Consider the following 21,953-nt stretch of genomic DNA (forward strand, 5'->3'; position numbering starts at 1 on the left):
CCGTTACACACTGCGATATCGCTAGCAATATCGCTGTAAAGTCACCGATTTTGTGACGTTGCAGCGATATTGCTAGCGATATCGTTGCATGTGATACTTACCTCCGACCGGCTCCCCCGCTGATTATCGTTGATCGCGCGAGAAGCTCCTGGACCATTCCTCGTCGGTCACTTCCTGCTGGGCTTCCTGCTGTGACGACGAGCGATGCGTGGAGCCGGGCGGGAGGACGCAGGATCGCCGCGTCTGACAGGTAAGTAGCGATCCCCGTCCCCTGCGATGTCGCTGGTGAGATCTGCCTGTGTGGCAGCTCACTAGCGACCACCTAGCGATGCACCAGCGATCCTGACCGCGTCATATCGCTGGTCGGGATCGCTGGTGCATCGCTAGGTGTAACGGTACCCTTACAGTCACGTGGTAAGCCCTGCCACCTGGCGGAACAAGATCTTCCAACCACTAATGGGATATTGCCGCATTCAGGAGAAATTGTCTAACAAATTGTGGGTTCTACTTTCTCCTATAACCCCTTGTGAAAATTAAATATTTGGAGCTAAAATTAAAAATTTTGGAGCAATTTTAGTCAGAAGAATGTAATTTTTCATGGCAGTATTAGGGTATGTGCACACGCTGCGGATTCTGGTGCGGATCCGCATCGGATTTGGCCCTGCGGATCCGCAGCAGTTCCGCAGTGTACAGTACAATGTTAGCCAATGGGATTTCAAATCCGCAAGTGCACATGCTGCAGATTTTTCCGCGCGGTCTTGCTGTGGTTTTAAAACTGCAGCATGTCAATTCTTTCTGCAGATTCCGCAGCGGTTTGACACCTTTTCCATTGTCCAGGTGTCAATCCGCAAGGGAAAACCGCTGGCCAATCCGCAGGTCACTTTACCTGCGGTTTTACCTGCAAATCCGCAGGAGAATCCGCAGCGTGTGCACGCAGCCTTAGGTTATAAAAGACTGTGAAGTACCATTGGGTTCAGAATGCTCACCACATCCTGGATGAGGGGTGTTATTTCTAAAATAGGGTCACTTGTTGGGGTTTCTACTGTTTTGTCACTTTAAGGGTTCTACAAATGTGCCATGGTAATAGCTACATAAGGACCCCAGAAACAAAAACGGGAGGGCAAAATCTGAGATCAGATAAACGCCAAGTGGAATAGACAGTATAAATTGCCAATAAAAGACTAAAGTTTATTAATAATAGAATAACAGGGAATAAATGTTAAGGTTACTGCTAACCAAGCAGGGACAGGGTATTACATGTGGCCAGAAATAACAAAGTACATATAAAACCTGGATAGAGCTAGGCTAATGATGCCAGTATAAGCACAAGGGATACAGTGTTCTCAATAATGCAACACAACCGGGAGTGAAAATATTGGAAAGGCACTTACATGACTGGATGTTTGTGATTATATGGCGTCCCCGCTACCACTATGCACGTTTCGCTTCTTCGCTTCTCTATTACTATTCCTATAGTTGTATGGTAAATAAAGACACAGCCAGAATAAAGTCTTTTATTAGAAATAAAACAAAACACCGTATTCCATTTTTTATTTAAAAATAACAAACACAGCTATACTCACCTAACGCCCATTCCATTTATGCCAACGTCTCCTGTAATAAAAAAATAAAACTTGTCTGACGTTCTGTACCACGCCGTAATCCATGTTTGGGGATAAATAGTTTTCAACCTGGATGGTGTCAAGATGCGACTGTCCAGACTGAGAACCATTCATGAATGAGTTCCTGCAAGCAGGTTACCGCTGGTCACTGAGGCTGTGTTCCCAGCTGGGCTGAACTGCGGTGACCTCAGCATTGTGAGAAAAAGTCACTGAATTCAGTGCAGTTCAGCTCACTGAGTTCACCGTAGTCCCATCAGCCATCGCCTGCTCTCGCAGTTGAATATAACTCTCAACATTCTCTCCGCTCTCAGCTGTCTGCCAGCTTGGTGCGTTAGCTCCAGGTCTAGCAAATCAGTATGAAGAAGACATCTCAAAATAGTGAATTTTGCAAGTAGCCCTACACAGAAGAGCAGATCTGAATGCACATGTACTGGACTTAAGAATTTAGAGATAACTTATGTATGGTACACTGGAAACAGCACGATACTACCGATCAGAGGTGCTTGAAGCTGGATGTGAGTGTGGTGGGAGTGCTTGATGGGAGAATACTTAGTGGGGGGTACTGCAGGAACCCCTGGATCTCGGTATTCTACTTCAAAGTGATTTCTGTGGAAAAGCCTTGGTTATTAATATACCCGTAATGGGGGGGGTGTGGCCTCCTCACAGCGGGAGCTGGATGTAGCTTGCGACACTCTCTCAGAGCTGAATGTGGCTCTCAAGGTCAGAAAGGTTGGGGACGACTGCCATAGAGAATACAAGCACGGAATAACACAGGCACCTCAGCAGGAGAGCGGATGGGTCTTCTGTAAATTCTTCTGCTGTTGTTCATTTCCTATTTTTAGTCACTAAGCCTTTGATACATGAGTTCGTGATTTGGAAAAGGATAGTTCAGTTCTGAAGGTCAAACTGTATGAAAAACAAGAATGAGATAGTATCCAGTATCGAGGTCATCTAATCTGCTTGATAAACTCTTCCATTGCAGCAACTCTATTGGACGGTATTCCAGCGGCCAGGACTTTGCCTGGAAATGGCTGAGAAAAACAACTGTAAAAAATACAGGAAGAAATGACAGCCAAAAGAGGAATTGCAACTGCTAACAAAGCAGAGTCACAAGTATAGCAACATAGCTAGGGATGAGTGGACCCGTGGATGTACGGTTCATTAGGTTCCATTGAACTGTACTCCAAAGCTCAGTTCGGGTAAAAGAACGACCCAGAGCCCTATATAAGTCAATGGGAACCTGAACATTTAAGAAACAGACGTCACTAACAATGCAACGTACGCTCCCCTAATGCACTCGCTAAGAATTTACTAGATGCAAATAATTATTTTTTTGCAAAAGGAAAACGAACGTCACTAACCATGCAACATACGCTACCCTAATGCACTAAAAATTACCTGGAGATTTTTTTTTTTGATGCAGAAGAAAGGCGCTAACTCCCTACCTATACAGCTACTCTGTACTAAGCTTTTCTACTCTAAAACAAAATCGGACGTCAACAAACACTGTGCTATCTCAATATGTAGTAAGTGTAATAATAATAATAATATTAGCAAATACCTCCAAATTAGAAATGTAGTGTAGTTTTTCTGATTTACTATGTAACATAGTAACATAGTAATTAAGGTTGAAGGGAGACTTTAAGTCCATCTAGTTCAACCCATATCCTATCCTAACTTGCCCTAACATGTTGATCCAGAGGAAGGCAAAAAAACCCATGTGGCAAACAGTAAGCTTCACATTGGGGAAAAAAATTCCTTCCCGACTCCACATACGGCAATCAGACTAGCTCCCTGGATCAACGCAATATTAAGGAGACTAGTGTATATACCCTGTAATATTATACTTTTCAAGAAAGGCATCCAGTCCCTTCTTAAATTTTAGTAGTGAATCACTCATTACAACATCATATGGCAGAGAGTTCCATAGTCTCACTGCTCTTACAGTAAAGAATCCGCGTCTGTGAGTATGCTTAAACCTTCTTTCCTCCAGACGTAGAGGATGCCCCCTTGTCCCCGTCACAGGTCTAAGAGTAAAAAGATCATTAGAAAGGTCTTTGTATTGTCCCCACATATATTTATACATTGTAATAAGATCACCCCTAAGCCTTCGATTCTCCAAACTAAATAACCCCAAGTGTAATAACCTGTCTTGGTATTGCAGACCCCCTAGTTCCCTAATAACCTTGGTCGCTCTTCTCTGCACCCGCTCCAGTTCAGCTATGTCTTTCTTATACACCGGAGACCAGAACTGTACACAGTATTCTAAGTGTGGTCGCACTAGTGACTTATATAGAGGTAAAATTATGTTCTCCTCATGAGCATCTATGCCTCTTTTAATGCATCCCATTATTTTATTTGCCTTTGCAGCAGCTGCTTGACTCTGGCCACTAAATGTGAATTTGTCGTCCACCCATACACCCAGGTCTTTTTCAGTGACTGTTTTGCCCAGTGTTTTACAATTAAGCACATAATTATACAACTTGTTCGTTCTACCCAAGTGCATGACCTTACATTTATCCCCATTAAAGCTCATTTGCCATTTATCAGCCCAAGCTTCTAGTTTACATAAATCCTCCTGTAATATAAAATTGTCCTCCTCTGTATTAATTACCCTGTCTCTTTCCTCATGTGCAGAAATTGCAGAACCTTAGATATCCATGGTTATGACAACTGATTTAGGTAACCATGGATACCTAATGTTAGGGGCTGGCGGAACGCACCAAATAATATAGTATAAGGTATATGGTGCGTTCGCGGCCCGGGGTCCACCGTGCAGAGGTGATAAACTGCAGCTAGACAATGACGAATGATATATAACAAGAGGTAGCCGGACACCGGCGGGTAACCAATGACCCGGCGCGTGCAAGGACAGACTCAGTTACTTCACGGAGTCCGCACTAGCCGGCGTATAAGCATGAGCTGTTAAACGTCACAGATCACAACTAAGTAAACTACCGCTCAGAGCGGGTACAATGTCTACCGTGGTGGACAACACTAACCAGCATAAGAACAGTGCTGGTAAGCGCACATAGCTGCGCACGGCGCCGCTCTGGCAGACACTGCGGTATCAGCGGTATGTGAGGCCTGTACAGACCGGCACCCCAAGGCGCTACAGGACGGAGAGCTGACTACACTGCGGCGCTAAGCAGTGCTAGATGCTAACTCAGACTCTAGGACCCTAACTCATGCGTATCAAAGGGAGGGAGTCTTAACGAGTCAGTCACCAGTCTCATACATCCGTCATCACACACAACACTAAACAGTATAGCATCAAAGTCTACCATAGCGCATGGCGGCGCAGCCATGCAAACCTTTTATAGCCTTCCTGATGGTCCAATCCGAGCTGGAGAAGGACCTGAACATGTGACCTCCGATCTCCAATGGGAGATCGTCCCACGGGCATGCTCAGTGGACCGAAAGGAGGACTTGAATCATTCGCTGCTGACCAGCATGAGTTGCTATAGCTGGACCTGAGGTGGCAGCAACCAATCCCACACTGCTGGTGAGGGCAGAGCGCTGGGATCGACGAGTTTGCTGAGCAGGCTCCACTGCGGCTGTAGAGGAATGGGAGACCGCTGAAGGCAACGCTCGGGATTCCTGCTGTTCAGCAACAGGAACCTGATGCCTAACACCTATGGTCCTGCAATGCCTGCAGATGAGGAAAGAGACATAGCGAATCAGAAAAACTACACTACATTTCTAATTGGAGGTATGGATCTTATAGATGGGAATACCCCTTTAAAAAATGGATGCGAAAGCACTGGAAGAAATAGTTTGACACCTGAGGGAAAAAAAAAAAAAGTCAGCTTCTCTGGAATGATAATACTGACAGAAATGAATGTGAATACAGACTTACAATTGGACTACGCTCACATACTGTGTCTTTTTTGTTGTTGCTGCTTTAAATTTTGTGCAAATTAAAAATTGCTTTTTTTTCAGTACCAGCAAAAAGTCAGAAATCTCATGCACACGTTTGTTTTTTTCTTCCTGTATTGGAAATCAAGGTCCCAGAGTCTGGAGGAAGAGTGGAGGCCAAAATCCAAGGTGCTTGAGGTCTAGTGTGAAGTTTCCACAATCAGTGATGGTTTGTGGGGCCATGTCATCTGCTGGTGTAGGTCCACGGTGTTTTTTTTTTTTTGAAACATCATTTTTATTGATTTTGTAATGAAGTTGCATATTACAAGTTATAAACGTTGCATTGAATTGTTACAAAGAACATATTTAAACCTGCTTATCACCTAAGCCTGAATAGAAGCAAAAATAAACTCAACAAATATAAAATTATCAAACCCCCTTACGTCCACATTGTTTTGGGCATTGTACGGCATTCTGCGGAGTCGGAGGTATATTGAAGCCACATATTGTTTTATGCATTATTCTGAACTGACTATCTCTCCATTGTTCATTGATGATATGCTTTCTTACCAATTCCCAGCCCCGCAGAATCTTATGCTCAAGTTCTTCATCATGTATATGTTTTTCCCATTTGTGAAATATTTTGCCCTTCTCTGAAGGGCGTAATATGTCCCTCAGCATCCCATATATTGAGGTGATAGATATTTCTCCAATGTCTTTGGTAACCAAGTCCTCCTATATTTCTGAATCGATTTCCTTCCTCACATCCTGAAGGAGGTCTAATACATAATGCTTTAATTGACTATATAACATCAAATGAAATCTCGGCACCTCAAATTTGTCTATCACTTCCAATCCCGTCAACCAGCGGCCTTCTTGTAGATGTAGTAAGTCCCCTAACGTCTGTATACCTTTCCCCAACCACTCTGTGTATAATTTATTTTCTCTTCCTAATCTAAAGGCAGGAAATGCCCAAGGATTCAGGTGTTTCGACACTCTCCACGACATTTGTAGTTTTTTTCTTACCGCCTTCCATGTGGCAATGGAATCTTTACATATTACTTAATATTTAATGTTTGGCGGTATATGTGACAGTGGCGTATGTAGCAGCGCCGTCAGGTCCCACAAACCACAAAATTCCGTTTCCAATTTGTAGTCAGTATATCGCCCCGTTTTCTTAATCCAGTCTATTACATTCCTCATTAAACACAATAAATTATATCCCCTAATATTTGGCAATCCCACTCCCCCTCCCTCCTTTGTGTGCATTATCGCCAATCTCGCTCTTTTACCCCTCCAGATGAATTTAGAAAAGGCCCTGTTTAATCTGACAACATCTGCGTGACGAATTAACATTGGGATAGTTTGCATTGGGTACAGTAATCTCGCAAAGCTTGTCATCTTGATTAGGTGGCAGCGACCCAGCAGCGAGAGGGGTAGATTTCCCCACCTCTCCAACTCCTTCTCTATTTTGTCTATGATAGGCTTATAATTGAGATCATAAATCTGTTTCGGCGTTCTCCCCAAATAAATTCCCAAGTACTTTATAGATGTCGCTTTCGGGATACCCATTATATTACTCTCCTGGCCACGTTTTACCTCACTCCTCATGAACAGAATCTCACATTTAGACTTATTTAAACGAAAGCCCGAGAATTTTCCAAACTTTTCAATTTCAAGAAGCACCATAGGGAGATCTTCCTCTGGGTTGTTCATGAACAGAATTATGTCATCTGCAAATAGGGCATTTTTGACTGTCTCATTTCCCACCATTATCCCTTCATAGGAACTGCAATCACTTAAATATCTCGACATAAGTTCTATCGCCAAATTAAACAGTAGGGGGGGACAGCGGGCACCCCTGCCTCATTCCCTTTTTCAGCTCGAAGGCATCTGAGCGAAACCCCGGCGTGTATACCCTTGCTTTGGGATTCTGATATAGTACCGCCAAAAAATGTCTAAACGGACCTACCAGATTTATTTTATCCAACACTTGACCCAGCCATGGCCACTTCACATTATCGAACGCTTTTTCTGCGTCCAGTGTGACCATAGCTGGATCCTCTCACTTATCCAAATGCTTCCCTCTAATCTTGTCTAGCAATAACATGGCTTTCCTTATATTAGTAACGGTTGATCTTCCCTTCACAAAACCTGTTTGTTGCTTTGATCAATCTAGGCAGTATCCTAGCCAGCCTGTCTCCCATTATTTTTGAGAGAAGTTTAACATCTTGATTTATTAATGATATCGGTCTATATCCCGAAGGGTCTTCCAAATCCTTCCCTCCCTTCGGGAGAAGCTTTATGTAGGCCGTATTCATCCCTTCTGACATAGCTTCCCCTTGCAAAATGTGATTATATAAATCTTTAAGCGTGGGAACTATTTTCTCACTCAGCGCCTTATAAAATGAACCATTAAATCCATCGGGCCCTGGAGCCTTATTGGCCCCCAGTCCTTTTATTGCCATACTAATTTCTTCCTCCGTGATGCAGCCATTTAAATCCTGTAATTCCTCCTCCGTCAGTTTAGGAATATCAACTTTACCCAGCCATGTCTCCCCCGCTACATCTTGATGATCCTCATCCTTGTATAAGCTAGCATAGAATTTGCCCAGCACTCTGTTTAGATCTTTGGGATTAGTCAGTCGTTGTCCTTTTTTTATCTCTAACTAGCTGAAGAGCCCGGCGCTGCCCGGGCATAGTAACTAAAGGCCCTTTTACATTTAGCGATGCACCAGCGATCCAACCAGCGATCCGACCCGGTCAGGATCGCTGGTGCATCGCTAAATGATCGCTAGTGAGCTTTCATACAGAAAGATCTCACAGCGATGCAGCAGCGACGCAGCGCACGATACTTACCATTCACACACAGCGATCCTGCGTCCTCCGGCCCGCATCCACGCGTCGCTGGATGTCACAGCAGGAAGTCGCAGCAGGAAGCGCCCGACGAGAAATGGAGCCGGACATTCTCGCGCGATCAGCGATGGACAGCGGGGGAGCCGGTCGGAGGTAAGTATCACACATAGCGATATCGCTAGCAATATCGCTATAACGTCACAAAACCGGTGACGTTTTAGCGATATTGCTAGCGATATTGCTTAGTGTAAAACCCCCTTTACTGTGGTTAGTTATAGCAAATTATAATTATCCTCCATCCCATAGTCCTGTGCCCATATACCCATCATACATATCCACGATCCCATAGGTCTGTGCCCATATAACCATCATACATATCCTCCATCCCATAGTCGAGTGCTCATATACCCATCACACATCCTCCATCTCATAGTTCCATGCCCATATACCCATCATACATATCCTCCATCCCATAGTCCCGTGCCCATATACCCATCATACATATCCGCCATCCCATAGTCCGTGCCCATATACCCGTCATACATATCCTCCATCCCATAGTCCAGTGCCCATATACCCATCACACATCCTCCATCCCATAGTCCAGTGCCCATATACCCATCACACATCCTCCATCCCATAGTCCCGTGCCCATATACCCGTCATACATATCCTCCATCCCATAGTCCAGTGCCCATATACCCATCACACATCCTCCATCCCATAGTCAACCATTATATCATAATGAGCGGCGGGGCTTGCAACCTATGATGACATCAGCGTCGCCATGCAACCATTATGACATCATAATTGATACACACTTTTTCCCCATTATGTAGATAGGGGCAAAATTATTTGGTGAATTGGAACGCGCAGGGTTAAAATTTTGCCTCACAACATAGCCTAGGACACTCTCGGGGTCCAGAAGTGTGACTGTGCCAAAATTTGTGGCTGTAGCTGCGACGGTGCAGATGCCAATCCCGGACATACACAAATACATACATACACTTGAGCTTTATATATTAGATTGCCATTATAGATGTACCCACATATCTTCCCCTAGCCAAATTAGCCAGTATTCTCCCTGCTTTGTCAGCATACCTATTTAATTCTACCTCCCAGTGATTTCTATATAATTGCTCTCTTTTTTCCGCCCATTCTTAAAATTTTTTTTGGGCCAGCATCCATTTATCTTTATCCTCATTCAGTAGTGAGTTCTTATATTTTGTATAGCTGCTCCTAACTTCACTGCTTGCTGCTAAGTACTGCTCTTTTATTCGTTTTTTTATTCTCTGCATGTAAGCCATGATGTTTCCCCTTATCACCACCTTCGCTGTTTCCCAATATAGTCTAGGGTTAGGTTTGTGCTCCTCACTATACATTGCAAACTCTGTCCACCATTCCCCCATCCATTTCACAAAATCTTGCTCTTTTGTCATGTTTCCTGGGAATCGCCATAGATAGTCCGTCCCTTTCTGATGTGCGTCAGCTAAGTCTAGAGATATAGGACTATGATCAGATATCACCATGTCCTCAATATTGACATCACACATTTTGTGTAGTATCTTATCTGACACAAAGAACATGTCTATTCTCGACCATGTCTTGTGTGCATGAGAAATGTGAAAATTCCCGATCCACAGGGTGAGACGTTCTCCACGCATCTTTCAGCTGCCAATTCGATATCATATCTTCCAAATAACCTTTTTTCCCCCTATGTCTCTTCCCTTCTCCTGGATTTAGTCTTATTAAGCTCCCTTTTCTGTCCTCTTCCTCCTTAAGCACCTCATTACAATCTCCTCCTATGATTATGTTGTTGCTACTATCAGCCAGTATTTTGTTCTGCAAGGACATAAAAAATTTCTTTTGATTTATGTTCGGGGCATATATATTGTACAGGGTAATACTTTCATTATTTATCTCTAATTTCAAACGGATTAACCTACCCTCCTGGTCCATTTCTACGGACGAAACTCTGTGTGCCAATGCTTTATGTATAAGTATTAGGACTCCTGCTTTTCTGTCTACCGAGCTAGAACCATAAACTTCCCCCACCCATAATTTCTTCATTCTAAAACTGTCTTCTTTACCCAAGTGTGTCTCCTGAAGCAAGGCTATATCTGCTTTCAATCTTTTGAGGTGACGAAGTATCATCATCCTTTTATGTGGTGAGCGCAACCCTTTTATATTCCATGTTATTAATCTAACCATTTTTAATTGCAAAATGGTTTCTTCTGCGAGGACATGTGAAGCTTCTCCCTGTCAGGTATGGACTGCCAGTCAATGTCATCTCAGTCAGTAATAAATTAATTAGTACAAAAGCAGTGGGCTCATGAACTTTAACTTCCCTCCCTCCCTTTCCCCCCCATCTCATCTCACCCTCTCTCCATATAACAACCTCTTTGTTGACTCCTCTTTTTCCGCCATTATCCAAACCAAAAGAGAAACAATTTCCCGCCCCCCTATTATCCCATATTTATCATGTTGTACCTATTTTATATCCATTCTCTATCTGAGCCCTGACCCTCATGTAACCTTGAAACTCTGAAATCTTAGATCAACATCTATTTCCCTTAATTTATCATACCAATTTCTTAACATCTTAATACTCACAACCATATTATCTTAAAGTCCTTCTCCATCTCTCCTTTTTGATGTCAGAGAGGTATAAAAATACTTTACTCTCACCCCCTTCATCCTCCCAAGCAATATCTCCCAACGTGAGCCTAGCTTTTGTATGATACTTTCCCCCTGGAAGATATCTTAATTTAACACAAAATACTCTCATCAACATTCAATGAAGATCTTGTCTTCTACCTAGTATATACATCACATCTGGTCATCATTATGCCAACTTTATATATGTCTTTTTGTTGTGAAAACCTCACAATGTCCATAAACCTGGAAGTCACAAATTCGCCGTCAGCCCATATGATCAGCCTGCAGATCAATTAAATCAGCACCCCAAATTCTCCATTCAGTCCAACAGAACCTGTGAAAAGAAATAAGATGGGAAAAAAAGAAAAAGAAATAGGAGAAGGGGGGATCTCTCCACCAGCTGTCCTGTAGTTTTCCTTGAACATACATAGTTCTGTCTGATATTGACCCGGTCGGGTGAATATACCTGTAAATTTGTACGTTTTGCACAGATGATATCCCTTATTACTGTACGTCTTCCTATTTTAGGTGATTGGGAGTGTAAGTAGTCTTTCTGTAGCTCAACCTGGACCACAAAAATTTCTCCCTTTCATCTTCATATTATCATGTGAGGTATTCCAGTCATACTTTTCACTTATGCTGACCCCAGGATAAATTTTGACACAATCTCATAAGCATTAGATCATTTAGTATTCTGTCTTGTTTGGTTCTTCATGAACGCCCTTGTCATTGGGGTTCTTTGTTCCTTAGCCATTGTCTCTTTCATTATCTCCTTCCAAATGCAGATCCAACCTCAGGCTATATGGATAGGGTCTCCCCCTCTCGTCCTCAGCATCTCCCCCTGTCTCCTCTCTCGGAGGGCTGGTGGTATCAGGTGATTGTTGGCCAGATGAAGGTTGCTGCTGGGACATAATTTTCATGGCTTCCTTGGGATCTGTAAATGACCTCATCACACCATCTCTTGTCCTAAAACGCAGCGTTGCTGGGTAGATTAGCTAGAATCTGATGTTGCGTTTAAACAGCAGAGTGCATGCTTCGCTGAATGCCCTTCTTCTCCGTGTCACCTCTGCTGAATAGTCTCCAAATAAAAGGACTTTATGTCCCTGAATTATCAGTGGTCGCCTTCTTCCTTTATAAGCACCGAGTATTTCTTCCTTATCTTTAAAGTTCAAGTACTTTGCCACTGCCTGGCGTGGTCTCTGCGCTTCCTTGTTATTCTGTTTATTCCTGCCCCTCTCAGTCTCAGAGGCCTCCCTGAGGGGCCTATCCTGTGAGCACGCTCCACTCTGCAGTTATGTGACTGTCCCAGTGCTTTTGGCAATTCCACCTCATAGATATCATTTAGCTGCTGTGTTTATTGTCTCTGGGAGGCCTATCATTTTCAGATTGCTTCTGCGGGCCCTGTTCTCCAGATCCTCTAGCTTATCCACAGTGTAGGAGGATTGTTTCTTTAAGTCACTGACTTTTCTAGCTGAATAACTTTGTCCTCCGCCTCAGAGATTCTCTGCTCGGCTTCCTGCAGTTTCTGCTCCTGATGAGTCATCTTGCTTTGCATCTCTTTAGTGGTAGATTGGATCATGTCAGCCACTGCCTGCTTGAAGTCTTCAGCAAGGTATGAAGCCATTTCTTTTGCTAGCTGTTTAAAGTTTAATGAGCCATGAGCCTGTAGCTGCGTTTCCAATGTGCCTCCTGTCTCCACTGTCTCCCCCTGGCTGAAATTTCCTTCTTTCTCTGGGGCTTCCTCTTCCCGTTCTATCTCCTCATGTGCTTGCCCTGTTTGTGCCTGTGTCTACGTTGCCATTACTGTGCTCCCACTCTGCAGGCCTCCTCCGACCTCCTCCTCCCTCTGCTCCTTCCCTGAGCCTCTCGTGACAAACCGATCCATGTTGCGGACGGTCCCAGGTGGTCCCACGATTATCCCAGTACCTTTTGTGAGTCAGGGCTCTGTGTAAATGCAGAGTGTTTGCGGCGGTCAGCAGGAGCTCCCTCACATGCATCTGCACATGGTGGCGCCGAAACAGGAAGTTGGTCCACTGTGTATTATCAAAACCAAAGTCAGCGCAGGAGATTTTAGAGCACTTCATGCCTCCCTCTGCCGATAAGCTTTTTGGAGATGGAAGTTTCATTCTCCAGCAGGACTTGGCACCTGTCCACACTGCCAAAAGTACCAGTTCCTGGTTTATAAACAACAGTAGCACTGTGCTTGACTGGCCAGCAAACTCGCCTGACTTTAACCCCATAGAGAATCTATGGGGCATTGTCAAGAGGAAGATGAGAGACACCAGACCCAACAATGCAAACGAGCTCAAGGCTGCTATCAAAGCAACCTGGGCTTCCATAACCCCTCAGCAGTGCCACAGGCTGATCTCCTCCATGCCACACCACACTGATGAAGAAAGTGATGCAAAAGGAGCCCCGACCAAGTATTGAGTGCATTTACTGAACCAACATTTCAGTAGGCCAACATTTCAGATTTTAATACCACTTTTTTAAGCTGGTATTATAAAGTATTCTAACTTACTGAGATAATGACTTTTGGGTTTTCATTGGCTGTAAGCCATAATCATCAACATTAACAGAAACACGTGAAATAGCTCTCTGTTTGTAATGACTCTATATAATATACGAGTTTCCTATTTATATTGAAGAACTGAAATAAATTAACTTTTTGATGATATTCTAATTTTGTGAGAAGCATCTGTACATCTGGCACTGGTGGCCTAGCGCAGAAAAAATGCAGCACAAAAAGAAGCAAAACCTGCGTTTTGGCTGGATCTTTTTTACTGCCAAGAGATCAGGTTTTGGCTGCAGAAAAAAAAAAATGCGGCAAAAAATGGTGGCTCAGTGGTTAGCACTATTGACTGGCAGTACTGGGGTCTTGGGTTCAAATCCCACCAAGGACATCTTCAAGGAGTTTGTATATGACTCTTCATGTTTGCGTTGGGTTTCCTCTGTTCTCTGGTTTCCTCCCACACTCCAAAGACATAATGAAAGGGAATTTAGATTGGGCCACACAATGGGGGCAGTGATGATGTCTGTAAAGTGTTGTGGAATTAATGGGGCTGTAAGTGTGAGATAAATAAATGAAATGAAAACATAGCCTTAGGGTCCCGTTACACTAAACGATGCACCAGTGATCCTGACAACGATACGACCTGGTCAGGAATGCTGGTGCGTCGCTACATGATCGCTGGTGAGCTCTTAAACAGGAAGATCTCACCAGCGATCAGGACCAGCGAGGACGCTGGAACAAGGGTAAATAGCGGGTAACTAAGCGAGCGCGTCTCTTAGTTACCCATTGTGTACCCTGGATACCAGCGTGCTCGCGCTGGGAGCTGGTATCCAAGGTAAACAGCGGGTAACTAAGCGCGCACGGCGCCTAGTTACCCACTGTGTACCCTGGATACCAGCGTGCTTGCGCTGGGAGCTGGTATCAAAGGTAAACAGCGGGTAACTGAGAAGTTCATGCTAACATATAAATCAGATACAAACAATCCAAGATATCCAGACACCTCTTACATCTCTATTCCACCTATTTAACACCTTGTCACTCCCTTGCCAAAACAGGGCCCTGCAGGGAGAGCTGTCGCAGAGCGGGGGTGCCACTGCGCAGGTTTTAGGGTGCCAACCTCTTCTGGTAGGTATACTGAGGCCAGTGTAGGGATACGCACCTCCATATGGTGATCATTTCTAATTGTTTTTGTGGTGATGGTATGATGTGGTATTTTTTATATAAAGTTTTTTAAAATATATTATAATAAAGGTTGTTGTTTTATTGTTTAAGTGTAAGATTATAGGGTGAGCCTACTTGGAATTATCTTACATTCTATTTCTGAATACTGTGAAGCAATGGCTGAGGATCAAGAAGCAAGTATCAGCTGTCAGGTTCCCTTTAATGATGCAAGTAACTTTCGTTTCTAGATTAAAGGGAATCTATCAGCAGTAGGGGCAGAAACTTGGATTTCAGTGATGTGGCACTTAGGCTGGTTTCACATTAGCGTTTTTTTGCGCAGCGCATCGTCCGCGTCCATGCGCATGCGTCATGCGCACCTATGTTTAACATGGGGGCGCATGGTCTAGCGTTTGCACGCGTTCATATGCGTTTTCGTGCGCATGCGGTTTTTTAAGGTGTGCCCAGGCGCGCCAGACGCAACCTGTTGCATTTTGGGGTCCGTCCAACAGCATCAAAAAACGCATGCGCACACTTGCGCATGGCATGCGACAAAATAATGCATTACAGTCTATGGGAACGCAGGCGTGCGCATGGACATGCGCACACGTGCGTTAAAAAACTCATGCGTTTTAAGAGTTAACATGGCTTGAAACTGGTTAAAAATGCAAATACATGCAAAACGCATGATGCATTTTTTGCATGCGTTTCTATTGCGCACGAAGCGCAGCGCTAAAAACCGCTAATGTGAAGGTAGCCTTACTGGGCTGCTTGCTGTCATTTTGATAAAATCCCTGTTTTATCTGTTGATGATCTAGCGGTTATCTGAATGCTGAGCTCTGTATAACCTCCACATTACGGATACAGTATACACAACATCAGTGGTGTTGGCAGAGATATACAGAGCAGAATATGGAGGACTACATGGCAGCAGGTATGATAGTCCTCTACCGATAAAACAATGGTTTTATCAGCAGGAGATTATCAAAACTACAGTAAGGGATCACTCACTCAGGCCACGGTTGAGGTATATGCACAGGAATGTGGTGTCTTGGTTACATAGGAAGATTTATTAAAAATCCATAAACTTCCAGCAGACGAAAACAAACAGCCTTCCTCAGACTAAAAGATGTAACATAAAAAGAGTTCCAAAGTAGGGACGGGCTCATCCGTGTACTCAGCTCTTTACTCAGGCAGCCTTCAGACAAGACTGACCAATACCTCACAGAACAGTACAGGCACAGAGCCAAGTACCAGAGGTGTTTCCACCTCTTCTCCTAGTTAACTATGGAGCAGCTCAGCTGTCCTTATATATCAGCTGCAAGGCCTAGATTCAGGGGCGGACTGGGACTAAAATTCAGCCCTGGCATTTGAAGTTACACAGGCCCACTAGTCACATGGTGACTATATAATATCTTTGTACACTTGTAGTTTACAAGAAGTGAGAGATTAACACGACTATATAACATGCAGTCACAGCTGTGCCCAGTATTTCAGCTCAGTCTTATTTATTGCTTTTAGGTACAGTACTCCTCCCAAAGCTCTGTCCCCTTTTGTATGCATGATTACAGAATTCCTGGCAGAACTGCTCTCTATTGGGCAACCAGACTCCCTGGTCATAGCCGCCCCTATCATACCTCCCAACTTTTGAAGAAGGGAAAGATGGACAAAGACTGCGGCGCGCGCAGCGCGCCGCTGCAAATTTTTGGCCACGCCCAGCCACACCTATTTCACAACTAGTCACACCCATGTCCACACCTAATCGCACCCATTTAGCACTGCTGATCACACTGACTGGTACTGAGGGCACATTGGCTGGCATTATGGGCACACTGACTGGCACTAAGGAAGAGAGAAAACAGAGAGAGAGAAAAAAGAAAACAGAGAGCGAAAAAGAAAGGGGAAAGAAAGAACAGAGAGAGACAGAGAAAGAACAGAGAGAGAAAGAAAGAAGTAAAGAAAAGAAAGAAAGAACAGAGAGGGAAGAAAGAACAGAGAGAGAAAGAAAGAACAGAGAGAGAAAGAAAGAACAGAGAGAAAGAAAGAACAGAGAGAGAAAGAAAGAACAGAGAGAGAAAGAAAAAGAGAGAAAGAAATAAAGAAAGATTCTACAAAGATACTATAGCAGCCCGGCTCCCATTGTAGTGCCCACCTGAGCCTCCCGGTGCAGGACCTATCATGATCCGCTCACATGGCCGGCATCCCCGATTCCAAGGCGATCCTGCTGTCTGCGCTGTCGGAGGAGGACACGGTGATGGATCTGAAGCATTCCTGGTTCCGTCACAATCTCCTCAAGAAATTATCTCATTTCCGGTCAGCTTCCAGCACATCACTTCAGGTGGAACGTCATGTGTGTGTTTTAAAATGCTCCTCGGGGCTGCGCCATGTACTCCTGTGTCCGTGGGAAAAGCCTGCTTTGTATACACTTGGCTCCGCTCCGTACATCCCGTACACATATGGCTCCACTCCGTACACGCGTGGCTCCTCTCCGTACACCTCGTACACGCGCGGCTCCGCTCCGTACACCTCGTACACGCGCGGCTCCGCTCCATACACCTCGTACACGCGGCTCCGCTCCGCACACCTCGTACACACACGGCTCCGCTCCGCACACCTCGTACACACACGGCTCCGCTCCGTACAGCTCGTACACACGCGGCTCCGCTCCGTACAGCTCGTACACACGCGGCTCCGCTCCGTACACCTCGTACACACGCGGCTCCGCTCCGTACACCTCGTACACACACAGCTCTGCTACATCCACACTGTAAATCCTGACCCCACACATACTTACCTCAACCAGCACCATGACAACAGGAAAGCAGAGTCTTGCAGACAGTAGAGGCAAGGCTGAGCGCACAGGACCTGTGATGAGGTCACAGGTGGGGCGGAGTCAGGGGTGACATGATCGGGGGTCTGGACAAAGGCTCCTGATCATGTGACCCCCTGACTCCTCCCCTCCTGTGACCTCATCACAGGTCCTGCGAACAGAGCGAGCAGGCAAGCGAGTGCGACGCTGTGAGTGGCTGCGGGGGGGAGGGGGTCTCATGCTAAGGCGAGGATGGGGTGCGTGGGGGGGGGGCGTGGCGGCTTATCTCCCTGCAGTGCGGGAGGAACTTGAAACTATCACCGCCATGCCCGCAGAGGGCCGGCGGCAGGAGCAACAGTGGCCGCAGCAGCTGGCAAGCGGCCAGATGATCGGGCGCTGCCGCCCGCGGCCCACGTGACAGCGGCCCAGCGGGAAAATGCCCGGTTGGTTATATTGCCAATCCGGGCCTGCCTAGATTGAAGATATGGGAGCAGCCAGTCCCACCCATCTCTCCCAGGTGCTCCTAAAACCCAGATCCCGAATCAAGGCCCATTTAAACCCTCTCAGCACTACCAGTGCTGGAGCTTGTTCTTCTGGGCTTTACATCACTGAAGCTTGGTACCTCGGTGACAAACACTCCATCCAGGACTTTACCCTCCTGCTTTCCTACACTACATAAACATAAAGCAGCCCAGTAAGTAACACATCCCTGAAATCAGGATATCTGTCTCTACATTGTGCTGCTTTCAGATTAGGTGACAAAAACATGGTGACCGATTCCTTTTAAAAATATTAACACAAAAAAAAATGCAGGACAAAAATATGAATGTGTACACAATAATAATTAGTGATGAGCGAACATGCGTGGATAATGGAAGTCTTCAAATAGAGGCTGGAGAGACATCTGTCGGAGATGGCTTAGTGAATCCTGCATTGAGCAGGGGATTGGACACGGTGACCCAGGAGGTCCCTTCCAACTCTACCATTCTATGATTCTATGAGGGCCGGTGGCGTGGTTACAGTGGTGTTCTGTATACTGTATTCTAATTACCGGACTTGTTTGTCAGTACATGCGGATTCACTGCACGGAATGACATTCAATGGGTCAAAATCCACAGAAATTCAGATGCTGTGGCTCGTAAATCCACGCAGTGGGTGAGCTTACACAGCGGTAAATAGAAGCACAGTGGGCGAGAGATTCCGATAAAATCACATTCACTGTGCTTGTAATGTAGAATGCAGCATTTTGGACTCAGAACAACTGCGCTGCGTCCAAATCACTGCTATTCCTGATCGTAGGCACATAGCCTAATAGAGACACGTCCCCACTTCTGTATTTATCACCCACTCCTGGTTTTGGCTTACAAATGCTGAGGTAAAATACTGACCAAATACTGAACGTGCTTATTGAGTATTTGGTGTGTTTTTTTACCTCAGTATTTGTAAGCCAAACCCGGAGCGGAACAATCAGAGGAAGAAAAGTATAATAGAAACACGTCACCACTTCTGCATTTATCACCCACTCCTGGTTTTGGCTTACAAATACTGAGGTAAAAAACTCTCCAAATACTGATAGTGTGAATATGGCCTTACAGTTCCAGCAAAGTGGATGGTATTTACAGAAATCTCATGCCCACTGTTTGTTTTTTACGGAGCATAAATTGACCTCCAGTGCGTTTTTTTAAATCCACAACATGTCACCTTCTCAGGTACCCTGATTTTGCTGTGGATTTTCCCCATAGACTTGTATTAGATGTAGAAAATCCACAATTAAACAATGCATGTGTTTTTAATGCGTTTCCGCTGTTGAAATGCACAGAAAATCGCATGCAATCCACACGGCAGTAGCAATAAAGTTTTCTGAAAACAATATACCAGGAAGTATCAAGAACAACGCAGCTTTATTTAAAACATGACACATCAAAGACAGACAACAAAAAATGCAGTGTCAAAAATGGGATAAAAACGCATGTAAAAAACACAAGTAACTTAAGAAAAATCTACAATATAAAAAACTCACCAAATATTCATCATAGGAACCTAAATCAGCCCAACTCTCCTGAAAAGAAAAGTTGAACTTCAAAGACCTCACCATATTCTCTATTGACATCACTTGGCAGGGAGAGACTTGCGAGACCCCCATTCAAATCAGATGGTTGGCTGGTCTCGTTGAAATTGAAAGTTTTGCTTAATCATCATCTATTGCTTAGGCTACTTTCACACATCCCTTTTTTAAATCCGGCACAATGCGGCGAAAATTGTGAAAACCGGATCCGGAATTGGATCCGGTTTTTTCACATAGAATGTAATGATCGTCGCATCGTGCCGGATGGACATGCGGCGCCTCCGGGTTTTGCCGGATACGGCAAAAATGCGCCGTCCGGCGTCTGCAAAAAACATTGGCTGCAACGTTTTTTTGCAGTGCCGGACCGGCTTTTTCAACAGCACATGCCCGGGCACTGTGAGTTTTAACCCCACAAGTGCCCGGCGCGCATCTCTCTCTCTCTCTCTCTCTCTCCCCTTCTCTCTCTCCCTCCATACCTTTCTTTGGCTGGCTCTCGTCCCCCGCTGTCTCTCTGGCTGCTCTCTCGTCCCCCGCACTCTCTTTGGCTGCTCTCTCGTCCCCCGCTGTCTCTCTGGCTGCTCTCTCGTCCCCCACTGTCTCTCTGGCTGCTCTCTCGTCCCCCACTGTCTCTCTGGCTGCTCTCTCGTCCCCCACTGTCTCTCTGGCTGCTCTCTCGTCCCCCGCTGTCTCTCTGGCTGCTCTCTCGCCTCCCGATGCTGCGGCTCCTTTAAATGTCCTCCAAGTCGCATCAGGGGCCGCATGTACATCCGGTGTCACCGCTGCAGGCCGGGCCCGGCTTTTCGCCGCACGCCGCTGGACCCCTGACACCGGATGTGTGAAAGAGGCCTTAATGGGGGTCTTTGAAAAATCATGTGACCTCACATACCAATTAGTCAAAACAAAATGGAAAGAGAAATTTAAACCAAATTTTATTGAATTACAGATAAAATCAAACATATAATGAAAGACCATCGATAGATATATAAAAAAGCAGGTGGGTGAATAGGAGTATAAATCAAGTCACAAAGCTGCAGATGAAAGAGAAACAATGGTGTATATATGAGGCATGTAAAAACATAAGGATATAAAATATAGAGTCAAAAGGCTAAGTAGAAACACTAAATAAGCAACCAGACATATAAACTCAGAAGAGGAAAGAAGTAATAAAAAGCAAAATGGTAGACATCAACGCCAAATGTAGGGGGTGTAAAGAGATGAATACTTCATAAGCCATAAGACAAAATTATAAAGTATCACAAGATCAGAGGCCTAAATAGCCACGATCATGGAGTTGCATACATCCAGCTGCCCAGGAACACAGCCAACACACACGTTTCGCTGATGCTTCATCTGGCGTAGTTGGTAAATGTTCAGAGGTAACTATTTAAAATAGGGCAGACCAAAGAAAAGCAGGGTACATAATTAATCAAATGAACAACAGTTGTCGAAAAAAGTGGTAAGACACCTGGCATCATAAGTATACTGAATACAATAACGCCCCGGCAGCAGGTGCGCTGTCTGGGTGTTATGTTTGACACCAATCTCTCCTTTACATCCCATATACAATCCCTTACCTAAAGAACATCTCTAGATTCCGCCCTTTTCTCACTATGGAAACAACAAAAACCCTCCCTGTTGCATTGATCCACTCTCGCCTGGATTACTGCAACGCTCTATTAATTGGCCTCCCCGTCACTCGACTATCCCCTCTCCAGTCCATACTCAATGCAGCAGCCAGGATCGTCCATCTGGGTAATCGGTACTCGGACGCGTCCGCTCTTCGCCAGTCCTTACATTGGCTGCCCATTCATTATAGGATCCAATTCAAAGTACTTGTTCTCACCCACAAAGCTCTCCACAGTGCAGCACCCCCTTACATCTCTTTTCTCATTTCTGTCGATCGGCCTAGCCGATCGCTGCGCTCTGCAAACGACTTTCGACTAACCTCTGCACTAATCCGTACCTCCCACTCCCGACTCCAAGACTTCTCCCGTGCTGCTCCTATCCTCTGGAATGCTCTACCCCAAGAAATCAGGACTATCCACAATTTGCATAGTTTTAGGCGCTCCCTCAAAACACACCTGTTCAGAGCGGCCTATCACATTCACTAATCAAAGTCATTCTCTGTGTAAGTGTGCGTGCGTAGCCCATTCACTATCTCCATCCATCCTTCACTCCTGCAAGATGGCTGGACCTTCATTGTAAATACACCATTGTAAATACACACCTGTACTCTGTATCTCCCTCACCTCATTGTAGATTGTACGCTCTCACGAGCAGGGTCGTCTTATTTCGTCTTATTTTGCTTTAATTATTGTATTGTTAGCGTTGTTACTTATGACTTGTGTTTTGAAACTGTTAAACTGTAAAGCGCTGCGGAATATGTTGGCGCTATATAAATAAAGATTATTATTG

The 21,953-nt window shown here is 44.9% G+C and overlaps 1 protein-coding gene across 1 annotated transcript in view; it reads right to left on the reverse strand.

Moving 5' to 3' along the window:
* CYP2U1 (cytochrome P450 family 2 subfamily U member 1) overlaps window positions 1-21,953 on the reverse strand; it is a 51,885-nt gene that overhangs the window by 21,351 nt on the left and 8,581 nt on the right. The window lies entirely within an intron of this gene.

The sequence above is a fragment of the Dendrobates tinctorius genome, unplaced genomic scaffold (genome assembly GCF_039654945.1).
Source record: "Dendrobates tinctorius isolate UK_male_01 unplaced genomic scaffold, ASM3965494v1 ptg000030l, whole genome shotgun sequence".
Classification (NCBI taxonomy): domain Eukaryota; kingdom Metazoa; phylum Chordata; class Amphibia; order Anura; family Dendrobatidae; genus Dendrobates; species Dendrobates tinctorius.